Source organism: Tachypleus tridentatus, chromosome 6 (genome assembly GCF_004210375.1).
Source record: "Tachypleus tridentatus isolate NWPU-2018 chromosome 6, ASM421037v1, whole genome shotgun sequence".
Lineage (NCBI taxonomy): Eukaryota > Metazoa > Arthropoda > Merostomata > Xiphosura > Limulidae > Tachypleus > Tachypleus tridentatus.
In genome coordinates, this window is record NC_134830.1 from 136,047,626 (window position 1) to 136,061,792 (window position 14,167).

A 14,167-nucleotide genomic window follows, 5' to 3' on the forward strand; every position below is an offset into this window, starting at 1 on the left:
TTCCATGGGGTCTGCCTCTCTTGACACCCCAAAAATTAACCCATTTGTTCACATCCTCAATCACTGGAACGTATGACTACAAACTTGACCTGCCTACTCAGTCCAGAGCAGGATCACTAGAGTGACCGATCCACATCTAGTAAATAAAAAAAGCATGGTTGCAAGCAGAAGGTCTCCGTGCCATAATCTCCTCCAAAATATAGAAAAATGGACACACTAATTCAATGGAACTCTTGAGGTTTTCAATCAAATGTGAATAACATCATGGATTTGATTGACTTTTATCATTCCAAATGTCTTGCTTTACAGGAAACATTTTTAAAACCTACTAATACATTCACAATTTGACAATACTCCTCATACCAAAATGACAGGTCATGTGTAGGACAAGGACATAGGGGAGTAACACTGCTGCTTGATCAACATGTGCCCACCTGGTTCTTGTCATTGAATACACCCTTGGAGGCTGTAGCTTTCTGTATCTCCTTGAGTTTTACCATCACTGTTTGTTCTCTGTACCTCACTCCTGGAAAAAAATTATCACTCAGACCTTGATGCCCTCATTGAGCAACTGCCAACCTCCTTTTTAATTTTGGGGGATCTTAATGGACATAATCCCCTCTGGGGTGATTCTAGTATTGATGTGAGGGGTTGTGCTATATGGCATATGCTCCTGAATCACAACTTGTCTCTCTTTAACACTGGCTCTTACACTTATTTTCATGCACCCAGTCAGTCATTTACTGCTATAGATCTTTCTATCTTTTCCCCTTTGCTTTTCACTTGCTTTTCTTGGGTGGTTGACATCAATCCACAGGGTAGTGATTATTTTCCTATCATATTAAGAGATTGGCTGTGGTCAGTGCCACCTGACCCATATGTCTCAGTGAAAGTTGGACCAGGCCTACTGACCCTCTTTCACTGTTCTCTTATGTAAATCATCGATAGATTATTGTGTAGTAACAATAACTGTATTGTCCAAGCAACTGGTCAGTGCATCCCCCAAACCTTGACATCTTTCCCAAAGCATCCCTGCCCGTAGTGGAACTCTGCTTATTCTATCACATGAAAAGCTTGGGAAAAATTTCGTAGATATCCCATGCTTACAAACTGCATTGCATTTCAGCAAGCCTGTGCACGGGCTGGGAGAGGTAGACGTCAAAGCCAGAAGTAATCTTGGATTAAATATCTCTCCAGCATTTCTTTAACCACTAGTTCAAAAGTCATATTGGACAAGATCCAGAAGGTGAGTGGATGGTATACTTCTACTTCCCCTCTCTATCATAATATTTAATGGCTATGAAGTTTCTGATGCTCAGAGCATTGCCAATACTTTTGGTGAATGTTATATTTGGCTCTTCTAACTCATCCCCTTCCTTCTTAGCTATTAAAACACAAGTTGAACATCTGCTTCTTTCTTTTTTGAGTGATCATCCCTATGACTAAAATTGCCCTATTACACTGGTGGAACTTAAAAGTTATGCTTTATCAGTCTGGCAATACATCAGTTTGACCTGATGATATATATTATGAGATGGTATGCCACCTTTCTCCTTCCTCTCTTACTATTCTCCTGGCTATCTTTAACTGGATATGGCAGGAGAATATCTTTTTGTGATGCTTAGTGCCAAGCTATTGTACTCCCTATTCTTAAACCTAGGAAGGATCCAAAGATTCCTTTGAATTACCATCCCATTGCTTTGACGAGTTGTCTCAGTAAGACCTTAGAGAGAATGATTAATGCTCTTCTTGTTTGGTTCCTTGGGCCAAACAATCTTGTCTCGCCCCCTCAGTGTGGGTTTTGAAGACAATGCTCCACGATAGACCACTTAATTCACCTTGAAACATCAGTTAGAGAAGCCTTTTTCAAGTGACATCTTGTTTCTATCCACTCCCCTTATTTCTATCCACTCATATGGATTGCATGGCAATTTGCCACTTTTTATTAAGCATTTTTTAATGAACTGCCGATTTCAGGTCCGTGTGGGCTCAATGCTTTCCGGTTTTTTTCCCACAGGAACTTGGAGTCCTTCGGGGTTGTGTTCTTAGTGTCACACTTTTCATAATAAAGATTAATGCCATCAGTGAACAGCTACCTCGTACAGTTGCAAAAGATCTTTTCGTTGATGACTTTCACATCTCATGTCAGTCATCAAATATGAAGTTTATTGAGCAGCAGCTACAAACTGCAATCAATCATGTACTTAAGTGGACCAAAGCAAATGGTTTTCAACTTTCTCTCTCTAAAACTGTTTTGTACATTTCTGCCACCTATGGGGTATTTATCTAGCTCCAGAACTTCGTATTGATGATGTTGTACTTCCTGTCATTCCTGAGGCAAAGTTCTTAGGTCTTATATTGGACTGTAAATTAAACTTTATTTCCCATATCAAGCAACTTCTTGTCAAATGTATAAGAGCACTGAACATCCTCTGTATCTTCTCTTTCACCTCTTGGGGAGTGGATCGATACTCCATGCTTAAAATTTATTGTGCTCTTATCCTGATCCAAACTGGACTATGGGTCTATGGTTTATGATTCTGCCAAAAACTCAGCACTGAAAATGCTGGATCCTATCCACCATCAAGGGCTTTGGCTTTGCAGTAGGGCCTTTCGTACTTCTTTACTCCAAAGTTTGTATGTGGAGTCCCATGAACATCCTCTGTATATTTGCCATTTGCAACTGTCTCTTATGTATGCTTCTAAATTTTGCTCTTTACCATGGCATACTACTTGGAGTTGTGTTTTCCATTCTCAGTGGGCCACACTTTTCTATAATAGAAAATCTACCATTGTTTCTTTTAGCCTTCGTATTTGGGCACAAGTAAAAAAATTGGATATATCTTTGAATAGCATAGCAGTATCAACAGTTTGGACTCTTCCACCATGGCTAATTACTATCCCCAACTGTGACCTATCTTTTAGTCATCTGAGGAAGGCCAGTACTCCCGATTGTAAATATCTCTCATTATTTGCTGAACATCTTTCAAACCATCCATTCCCATATGTAGGGATGGTTCAAAATCAGGTGACTCTGTAGGTTCTGCCATGGTTTGTTACAGTTCGGTTGTAGCACACAGAATCCCCTCTACAGTTTCTGTGTTCATTGCCTAATTGTATGTCATTTCTCTTGCCCTGAATCATATTGAAACTATGCAATATACAAATTGTACGATCTATACTGATTCACTCAGCTGTCTATTGGCCCTGACATCATTCCATGTTAGTTACTATTCTATTCTTATCAATATCCAAAACAAACTGGCCTGTCTCTCTCTATCATCTATCTCTGTCCAGTTTTTATGGATACAGGGTTGTGTTGGTGTTTGTGGGAATGAGCTAGCTGACAGAATGGCAAAGTCTATCTACTCTGGCTCTGTCACCACCATCCCTGTTCCATACATGGACTATGGTCCAGTTATCAAAACCTGACTATACACCAGTTGGCAGTCGACCTGGAGGGAGCAATGAAATAATAAGCTTTTTCAAATCAAACCTTCTTTAGCTCTTTGGTCATCTTGTTTCTGTAAAGATCAAAGAGAGGAACTTGTTTTAACTAGGCTGCACATTGGTAACAGTTTTTTAATTCACCACTTCCTTTTATCTGGTCCTTATGCACCAATGTGTAGTCTGTGTGGCACTCGGGTCACAATCGTACATATTTTATTATCATGCCGTCATTACAACCAAGAACAACGATGCCATTTTAAACATATTTTTATGGTAGGTTTGCCCTTGACATTAGCCAGTGTCATAGGTGATACTGGCTGCCTCACTCATGTTTTTACATTTTTAAGAGCCATTGGTCTTTTTAACTTAATTTAAGGTTTTATTGGACTATACATTATTTTAGCATGATTTCTTTTACACATTTTAATTTTATTTTGACCTGAACCAAGGACTCGAAAGGCCAACTTCAGGTGACTGACAGCATGTTTGAACTTAATGGTTTAGTCTTCCTGGCAGGTCTTAATTTTACATATTTTATATATCTTTACCTTCATATCCTTATACAATTATTGTGTACTGCATCTTGTTTGGTACAGATACCCTAGTAGCTTTGTGCCAATAAACATGAAATGCTTACTTACCTTACTATCTCAACCTGTCATATTTCTTCCTGCAAAATGCATTTTGCTCCTCAGGTGTTTTGATGATTATGTCATCTGTTTGGTACCCCTATTCCAGATGTATTTTAATACCAAACTGACCTTCTTTTAGCCTCCACTTCCACACCCTTTGGCTTTCTCAGTGGTGGAAGTTTTCAGTCAGGATTGAATAAGTCTACTTTTATGCTTATCTTTCTGTCTTCTTCATTGTGTTTTCTCTTTTATCAAAGCCATTCCATGTCAAATCCCAGTCATTTCATTCTGGCCTGCTCAACTGGAGTTTGTGAACTTGAACTTCCTTCAGTTCCTTCCCACACCTCTTCTTCTTTCTCAATCCATTCTGTGTCAAATTCAGTCTGCCAATTTTATGTTGCTCATCAGCACACTCCAGATTTTGTCTGATTCTTTATGAGACAGTATATAGGGAGTCAGCTGTGCTATGGAGGGTGTTTTGCACTCCTGTATTGTGGATGCTCATTTGCATGCAACAGTGCAGCTATTACACAGAAATTGTGTGAGTGTTAGTGTTAGCATTAAGGCTAGTGGTGAGTGAAAATTGCACATAAAGAGGATAGCACAAGTTAAGAAGCTATTTTGTGAGAGAGGTACACTACTGGCCAAAATCTCAAGGACAATGAACATAAAGAAAAAAATATATATTTTGCATTGTTAGACTCAACCACTTATTTGAGTAGAGCTTGGAAAGATGAAAATAATAAAAGGGAAAATGAAAATCTTAAGTCTAAGAATGCAAAATGCATATATTTTCTTTGTTTATTAGCCTTAAGATTTTGACCAGCAGCGTATCTATTGGAAATATATTTTCAGTATAGGAAAAATGTTAACTTGACAAAATATGTAGTTTTTCATTTTTCATTAAATAATACATAAAAAAATAAAAGACAAAATGCAGAGATAAGTAGTAATATGTACACTTATTTGAGCAACTACAAGACCCCCAGCCTTGTATAGCACTTCATTCCCAAGAACAAATCTGTTAATGTGGATGCTATAACTCTGGTGGTATATTGTGCTTTGACTAAGACCAATTGTACGTTTGCTAGCTTGGTTCACATGCTGCTTACTTCATTTTTGAAATGCAGTGGAAACATTTCCCACAGATATCAGTTCAGCCTTGTTATACAGGCCTCTTTTCTTGGTCCAGCTTGTGGTAATTTCTGGAAATGCAGCTTAAAAATGGAAATTTTCTATAGAGTAAGATGATTAGTGATGGTGGTAGGTGATGTGAATTGAAACAGTACCCTTGATTGAACTGTGACACTTAGAATATTTGTGGTTCAACCACTGGTGTTGAAAAGCTCCTTACTAAATTTTAGTGGTGACATGGGAGATTTGGGAATTGAGACTCCTTCATTCACTGGACAGGTCCTCAGTTTTGCTGCCTGGAGCATTATGAATATTGATGAGACTTATACTGCAGCCTAGCTCTGAGGACTTCTAAAACATCCCTTGGAGGTTGGAGACTCCACTATTTTGTCAAAAGATCTCATCAACCAGTATTTTGATCCCTTTCCCCTGTATTTGATTGCTCTTAAAGACAATTTTAAACATTGATAGGGTCTTCTTAGGACTTTTGAATGCAGTGATCCTGACAGAGCTGAATCCATCTGGTGACTCAGTTGCACTGTTTGTAAATGTACCCTAAATGGATGCCATACAATAGGCTCCTGACGTTGAGACATCCTTTTCAACTCGTGCTTTACTGCAGAAGTTGTTTCCATTGGTTGTAGTGACTAAGCCACTTGCAGTCTTGGTTCAACCAGTGTACAGAAGTTGTGGATTATTGATTTATTTCTTTGCTATAGTGGTGAGGAGTTGAACTCGGAGTGGATCCTAATCAAACTGTGGACCTTTAGTCCCTGGGAGATTTCATAGCCAGCTTAAAAACTGACTTGGCAAGAACACTAAATAATACGATACCATCAGCTTGTTGAAAAGAAGAGAGCTAAATAATCGAGGACTTGACATTATTAGTAAAAGTCCAGGTTGAAAATGCTTTTAGATGAAGTCCAATAGTTTAGAAGGTCAGATAATGTATAGGTTGGAAGAGGATTATAACTATCCTGTTACAGCCAAGTAATCAAAAGTTTATCCTAGTGAAGTAACATTTTTCAGGGTTCATATTTATTCATTCTCTAATCACCCAGTTGACTTTGTCCACAGGCTTCATTGGGTCTGTGCTTGACCAGTGCCTTAATAGCCATTCTGCCCTCTGTTGTTATTGGAATGACAGCAGCCAGCATCCTTATCCTTCAACTTAGATCCACTTCCTCCACAACCATATGGTTGTTATGTAAACTGTTTTCAGTGAGAAAAGAAGGGGACCAAGACTGAAAAACTTGTGCCTACACCTAAGGTGACTTGGGTTAAGCGATACCAATGTTGTTGAATATCTTTTTATAATCCACTAACATTTACATTTCTTTTACTTAGGAACATCTTCCCATTTACAAATTAGTACTTGCTTTGGTCCACTGTTTGTGATTATTGTTTGAATCAGTTTACTTTCTGGTTGCTCAAGTATATTAACATACACCACTGGAAAGTCCATTGTTGTTATTTGATTCAATCTAATTTGTCTAACACATGCAATCTCAGTTGTGCTGAGAACAACTTGTGTACTTTCAGGTGCAACTTTTAACTGAACTGATTGTGTGTAACTACAGAATAATGGCATCTCATCCCCTCTTGGAGAGATAAGTACTTGAGCTAATGGACAGGAAATATAGTTAACCTGAGGTGTGAACTTTAACTGTATTACACAGCACCAATATATTAATTACACTGTTCAAATTAAACCACAGAAAATTACTTGTGCAAATGAAGGGATACTGTCATTTTCTATTCCACATACTTCATGACTTTGAATTTAAGATGCACCTTTTTTCACTCTTTGAAAGTTTCAAAAACATAATCTTCAAAGATTTTTTAAAGATCCTGCATTAACAAATAGATTGGACTATATTTTAAAAAGAACTTAGACTAAAAAAAAGTACAAAACTTCAAATATGCTGATGTCAGTGCCTCTAGCGATGTAGGTGGATATCGCCATCCTCAGTCTGACTTTCCTGTTGTTCAGATGCTATTAGGTTGAGGAATAATTCGTAAGCGTTTTTAAATAATTTCATTCAAGCATTACATGCAAGACTATACAATACTTCAATGCATGAACACATTACACCCAAAACATTTATTATGATACTTTATTTCATGTAATACCTAGGTATATAGTATGCATTGTTGTAAACAAAATTGCAAGAAATTAAATGCAAAAAGCAGATGGTGTCGAAAACGCTCGATTTTGTCTACTTGACATTCCATTTAATGAGCTGAAAATGAAAGCAAAAATTAAAGACATATGAAAATCAAACACACCATCTATTAGAGCAAAAAATTATCTACCAAATGACATGAAATATTTTGCAAAAGCGTTTTATTTATGAATATATTTTTTTAACTTGAAAAAACGCTCACGAATTATTCCTCAACCCAATATTTTATTGTGTTTTTTATTTTCTATTGAGTTTTTTACCCATGGAAAAGCATTTTACATACAATGTGAAATGTAAAAGTAAAGTTATTTTGTGCACCGAACAGATTGGGAATCACGCAACTGGTAAAAAGTATACAGTAGGTGAGGCCAATGTACATTGTTGGCATGGTATGTAAAGTACAATGTCATTTTCTGGCCCAAGGAGAGGAAGACATCCTGAAACTGCTGCTGTTTTAAAGCATTTTAGAGAGTTACAAAATAAAGAACTGCTTGTAACAAAAGAAGTCTTAAATGTTAAAAGCAAAAGAATGTGCAGGAAATAGTTGATGTTTCTTTCAAGGCTAGTTGTGGCTGGTGTGAGAAATTTATGAAAAGAGAAGGTTTATCATTAAGGTGAAGGACAACAATTAGTCAGAAATTGCCATCAGATTTTAAAACAAAACTTATTGAATATTAATGTTATGTTATTGGTCTATGCTAAAGGAATCAATATTCCCTAAACCATATTGGTAATACAGATTTAAACGGCAGTTTTTTTTAACATGCCATGCAACTACACTGTAAAATGCCAAAGGAGAAAAAACAGGTGACAGTCAAAACCACTGATTATGGAAAGTTAAGAGTGTGTCATGCTATGTGTTACTGCAGATAGAAATAAATTACCACCATATGTCATATTAAACAGAAAAACATTACCACAAGAAAACTGTTGCAAAGATGTAACAGAAGAGTGGTTGGGATGTATATAGAAATGTCGGTCTGGTACATTATTAAAGCAACAGAACATGTTTTTAATGAATGCATTTCATGGCCATCTCTCCAGTAAATTCAAGAATAGGTTAAGGAACAGTAGCAATGATCTGATGGTAATTACTGGCAGAATGACAGGTTAGTTACAACCTCTTGATGTGTCCATTAAGAAGTCATTCAAAGATTATATCCATAAGCATTATGATGCTTGGCTGAATAAAGGCAATCATACTTTAACACTTGTGGAATGGATTTCAAAAGCTTGTAAAGAAGTGTCAGATAATATTGTTAGAAAATCATTTTTAAAATGTTGTTTATCCAATGCAAAAGCTGGAACACAAGACTATATTTTTTGGAACAGTAGTGAATCAAGCGATGAAGGTGCCTCAGCTTTTGAATATAAGTGAGTCGGAAGAAACATCAGAGTAGCATTCTGATTAAATAAAGGCAGGAAGAAACATTATTGTGATGAAAATTTAAAATTTCCTGTGTATTTTTTTATTTTAAAAGAATTAACATTTTTGATTCATTAATAAACTATTTTAAAACATATTTACTGCTTTCTAATTATCTTTTTTTTTTTCCCTGAAAATCCTTTTTTAAAAGGGGTGAATCTTAAATTAGAGGGTGTCTTAAATTCAAAGTTTTATAGTATATTTGTGTATTTTAGTGGTCTTGGGCTCAATCTAACCAATTTGTGTGAATGTTCCCATAGGTCATCAGTTGCACAGTTGAGTTTGATTGATAAGCTCTGTAGTATGTGCATGTGCTGATACCAGAAATGAGGTTGGTGACAACTACATTCTGTAAGTGATGGCTCCTAGACATAGCTGGAGCACTGAGTGCTTCATTCACATTTAGGTCATCTACTATGGACAGAACAAAGTTCATATTTACTGGCTGTAGTAGTAGTAGTTTTGTTTGGAGTGTGTAATATACCATGAGATCTACTACTATTCTGACTGCTACTGTTAGGATTTCTAAGCTGTTTCTTTATTATTCGACTGGCACATTCTAAGAATCACTCAATCTGAGAATTTGATTTATCACCACAGCTTTTGGTGTAAGTTGTTCGTTATGCTTCTCCACATTGGTGGCGAAGTGAGAATTGAACTTTTCTAGTTTCCTGGAGTTGTACCAGTTAGCTCTCCTGTACCTGTTGTGCCATCAGTCAAAATTGATAGCCTTCTCTATGTTGCTGCTGTGTGGTGACCCCAGTCATTTACAGACAAAGCAGGATGTTGTATTGGCAGAGTTGCCAGTAAAATAAGATGTAATATAGAAAGTATAAGAAGACTAGATATGGTTGCATGCAGTGCCAGGTTAATCCTTAGCCTTGTTTGAACCTGCTACAGTGCTGGTCTCGTGGTGAGACGGTATGTTTGAGGTGAGGTTACTGCAGTTATTACAGGTTTCTTCCTTTGTTGCAGCTAATTTGATTGCATCTTGATGGAAACTGTTTCAGTTAACATGAGATCACTTAATCCAGGTGGCCCCACAGGATTTTGTTTGGTAGCTTTTTCAAAAAATTCAGTAAATACATCTTAGTAAATGTTGAAGATTATTTTCATAAGTGATCCAGCTTTTTGTATTGTCTTTTACAACCAAGATTTCTACTTGGCTTGATGGATTGATCTGTTTTCCACCTGGCCAACTTGTAGAGTAATTTAATAATAACTGTCTTACAGTTTCATAGTTGCTTCTAACTCAGGTGCTCACTAGAGTTGAGAGCTGAATTGTTTAAACTCTGAACTAGATGTTGCACATCCTGCTCAAAGTCCACCTACCACAACATTTACCTGCATTAAATCCTCTGCACTTTACCATTGAATGTTGGTAGAGTGATGTGGTTTGTAAGGACCCATGATTACAACTATATCTTCTCTTTCAGAACTTCCTAGTCATCACTTGACCATGATATCTTCAGAATCATAGTCAGTGTCATGTAGGTACCCTTGAAATTCCAGCACTAATCAGTGCTACACTCATGCTCCTGAAGGGTGTCAAAAGAACAGGGTTTGCATAGCAACTTGTCCTTTGTGTGTTCATGGTCCCAAGTACTTCTGTAGGCCGTGGTTGTCTTAGTAATAAATTACCCAGCTCTGGGAGGCTTACCACATCCCTATTTACTTTTCCGTTCCGTGCCAACAATCTAAAGGCAAATATTGTTCACAAATGAACATCTCTAGTCACTTCAATATTCTGGGACAGATATGATCAGAGTATGGGTCAGTTTGGTTAACAAAGTGTGAGAGTTCAATATAGACCATCCCATTTGGTTTCTGACTTGACTGATGATTTCACACTATTGCTGCAATTCTTAGTATTTCTTTTGCACTGAGATCAGTCTTCAGGGGAAGAGCATAATCAGCTATTCTGAATGCATTAAATATTGGCAGCTCTTCTGATTGACTTGTGTACTTCAATGACATGGAAGTCATGAATTTTTGCAGCATCTACAGATGCCCAACATCTAGAAGAGATCTCCCATTCCCCAAAACACTTGTGTATAACTGTTCAAGTGAAGTAAAGAGAGTGGATATAAAGTAAAATTATTAAGTAGCCAATCTTTGTTAAAACACAATCGCAATATGCATGTGTGCTTGCTTTGAATGCTGGATTGTTTTTCTTATTAGATCTACCTTTAAATTACATACTTTGAGATTGTATACCAGACTGTTTAATTCTAAAGATCTATACGTTGCAAGAAATATTGCTTTTGATCAAAGTGACAAGTGCTACTCGGGTCACTGATTAGTTTCTTTCATAGTTGATGTCATAACCTTGAAACAATCAGTCAGTACTTCTTATTTTCCCTATATTATTAAACCACTTTATATCCAACACACACAAGGAAAACAAAAACAATTTACAATAACAACACTTGTAGAAGAATTCAACACTTAAGAAAACACAATTAATAAACATGTGCCTAGCAGTGACTTCACACTAACATTAATAAACAATTTACCATAGATGTTAATAAATAAATAATATTGGAATCATGAAAAAGAACCAGAAAGAAAAAAAACTTAATTCCAAATTCCAAATAGGAATAAAAAATATATACAATATTCCAATGATACGTTTCAATATTAGTGATAATACTGAGTGAAAAATAGCAATGACTGTCTTGTGAATCTGTCTTAATGAAGCTTCTGGCAGGGTATTTATTTACAGAGTAGGTCACATGAGTACAACCTTATGTGACCATAAATTCAGATACTTATCCATCACATTAATAGTACTTGTATATCACTTCTAGAGAAGCTGGTGTCAGTTTCACCATACTACATATATTGACTCAAAATATAAATGATTTAAAATAAACTAAACTATTGAAGGAAATAATAAATGATAAACAGAGCTTGAATCATAAAATAAATATACAATATGCTATCTGGCATATTATCTGTGTTGAACTACCCAAACATTTCTTCTGTCCTATCCTTTGTATAATTTTCCACATTTCAGATATCTCATTTGTCTGTACAGAAAATAACAGTTTAGAATAAGTTAATATAACTTGAGACTTGGGTAAGCAGTCCAACAGAGATTTAAAAAGAAGGATTTTCTTTCACTTAGAGGTAACAGTAATGAAAGATTTTAATTTTAATCATATTGATTTGAAAAATTTGGTGTCTAACAAGGAGGGGGCATCTTGTTATTTTGTGAGATATTAAAGTTGTTTTTCCTTCACTAAACGTTTTAGGAACCAACTAGGGAGATGCAGTCATAAAGCAGAACTATTGTTTACATTTTATGGAGTACTGTGCTGATGTAAGGAACATCTTGTTATTGGTGGACACAGTATAATTAGATTTAACAATTGCTAGATGTTAACATGAAGGATAACACAATTTTATCTCCAATGTTTCAGTGATGAAACTTGGCTCTGAAGCAGAAGTTGATTTGATGGATGCTGAATAAATGTGGAAATTTTTCATGAAAATTTTTTAAATTCAGGATAGGCTATTTTGATAAATGGACAGAACAAATGATTTTGTAGTAATGTTATAAAAATGGGGTCTTCGGGTGTGTAAGAAATAGGAAAAGTGAGAGATGAGAGTTTTTTTTGTTTTGTATTTTTGAAATTGTGAACTTTCAATAATTTTTTCATCAGTTTTCAGTTTGGAATTAAATAATGTTTCTGAACTTTGTAATGTTTCCCCTGGAGCTTTAATATAAGTGAAGGACGAGGTATATGAATTGCCTCTTTTTGATAAATTATTATGGAACAGAAAGAAGGTGATTAAAGATATTTTACAGACAATGATAAGAGGTATAGTGCAGTATCATAGGATTAAGTTGTAAAATTTGGTCTTATAATGATAGTTTGATTTCAAAGGATAATTCTGCTTTACTCACTTTTATGTAGTTCTTATCTAATGGGGAAAGTGAATTGGTTTACTTGGATCTACAGAAAGATTATGATAGGGTGCCACAGAAAAGGATCCCTCAGTTTAAGGGATCCTGTGAAAAGTTGTTAGTACTGGAGATTAATCTAATGGGACATGTATCACAAGTGGTGTGTCTCAGAGTTCCATGGTGGGAGTTTTTACCATTATTCCTTTGTATTTACATTAAAGATATTGATATGGACATAATCACAAATTAATTGTACTTGCTGGTAGATGTGGGCTGTTTATAAAGAGTATTCTGAGATTTGGACAGCAACATAGCAAATGGCAGGACTTTTAATGTTGTATACCTCTGGATGACAAATTATCACTAGATTTCTTGACCTTTATGTTACTGAGGTTTAAATCATTACTGTTATACATATATAACTGTTTATGTAAACTAGTGTACTTCTCAGCTATAAAGCTCTATGCTTAACTCTTCTCTTTTACAGCTTCGTTGGGGTCAGTACATACAGTTGTATGTGCTAACCCTAATGAAGCTACAAAGGGGAAATGTTGGTTAAAATTTTAAAACATTCTCATATATCTGGGATATGAAGGTAATGTTTTCTAAACTGTTTATTAAAATGTGTAAATCTTTACGGTATTCACTACAAATTTTGAAAGATATTTCTCTTTTTTTTTTTTCTTATAACTGAGTTGTTGAAGAAATGTTGATTCTAGTATTGGTTTTCCAGTGTACGTTGTGTGGGAAACAAGCTAGAAACGTTTGTTCAGCCTGCTCCAAAGTTTCTTACTGTGGAGAAGCATGTGCTGTAAGTATTTGTTTTCTAACTAATCTGTCAGTTGAATAATTATTTGTTAAAGACATCTAATGAAATAAATTCCTTGATTCAGAGTTAAGTGAATTAATGTTTATATTATGCACTTTTCATGGTCATATCTACGTTTCTGTAGTAATAAACAACAAATCTCAAAGCTTTTGTGAAAATTTTTTATTTCTATTAATCATTAGTCCTAAAAATACTTGATGATTCTGTTTTATTGGTACACATCAATTATGGTATAGAGCTGGTTGATCAAGCATCAGTTATTGTTGTCATTTAAAGTCCTAAGTATACAGAATGTCACAAAAATAATCCACTAGCATTTATTTTTTCCAACAACTCGGTAACCTGAACTGTGGTTGAATTTATTAGTCACGTAATTAATTTTTAAATGTATCTAATTATTACTGTTTGTCCATTATTCCAACTGTTCAGTAACAGAAATATTTCTCATTGTTATTTTATTCATTTAATTAAAGTTTCTTCAGTATAATTAGAGTTGCAACTCACAAAAGTAATTAACTAATCAAGGTTATGGTTTCCCATAACTGTTACTTTCAATTATTTCAATTATCTCACTAACTTAAATATTGCTGTTCTATT

The 14,167-nt window shown here is 35.5% G+C and overlaps 1 protein-coding gene across 1 annotated transcript in view; it reads left to right on the plus strand.

Annotated features, from left to right (window-relative positions):
• LOC143251739 (uncharacterized) overlaps positions 1-14,167 on the plus strand; it is a 48,546-nt gene that overhangs the window by 26,990 nt on the left and 7,389 nt on the right. Inside the window, exon 5 of the mRNA XM_076502983.1 lies at positions 13,475-13,552. The gene's annotated coding sequence lies outside the window, so the exon portion shown is untranslated. The remainder of the gene's footprint in view (positions 1-13,474; positions 13,553-14,167) is intronic.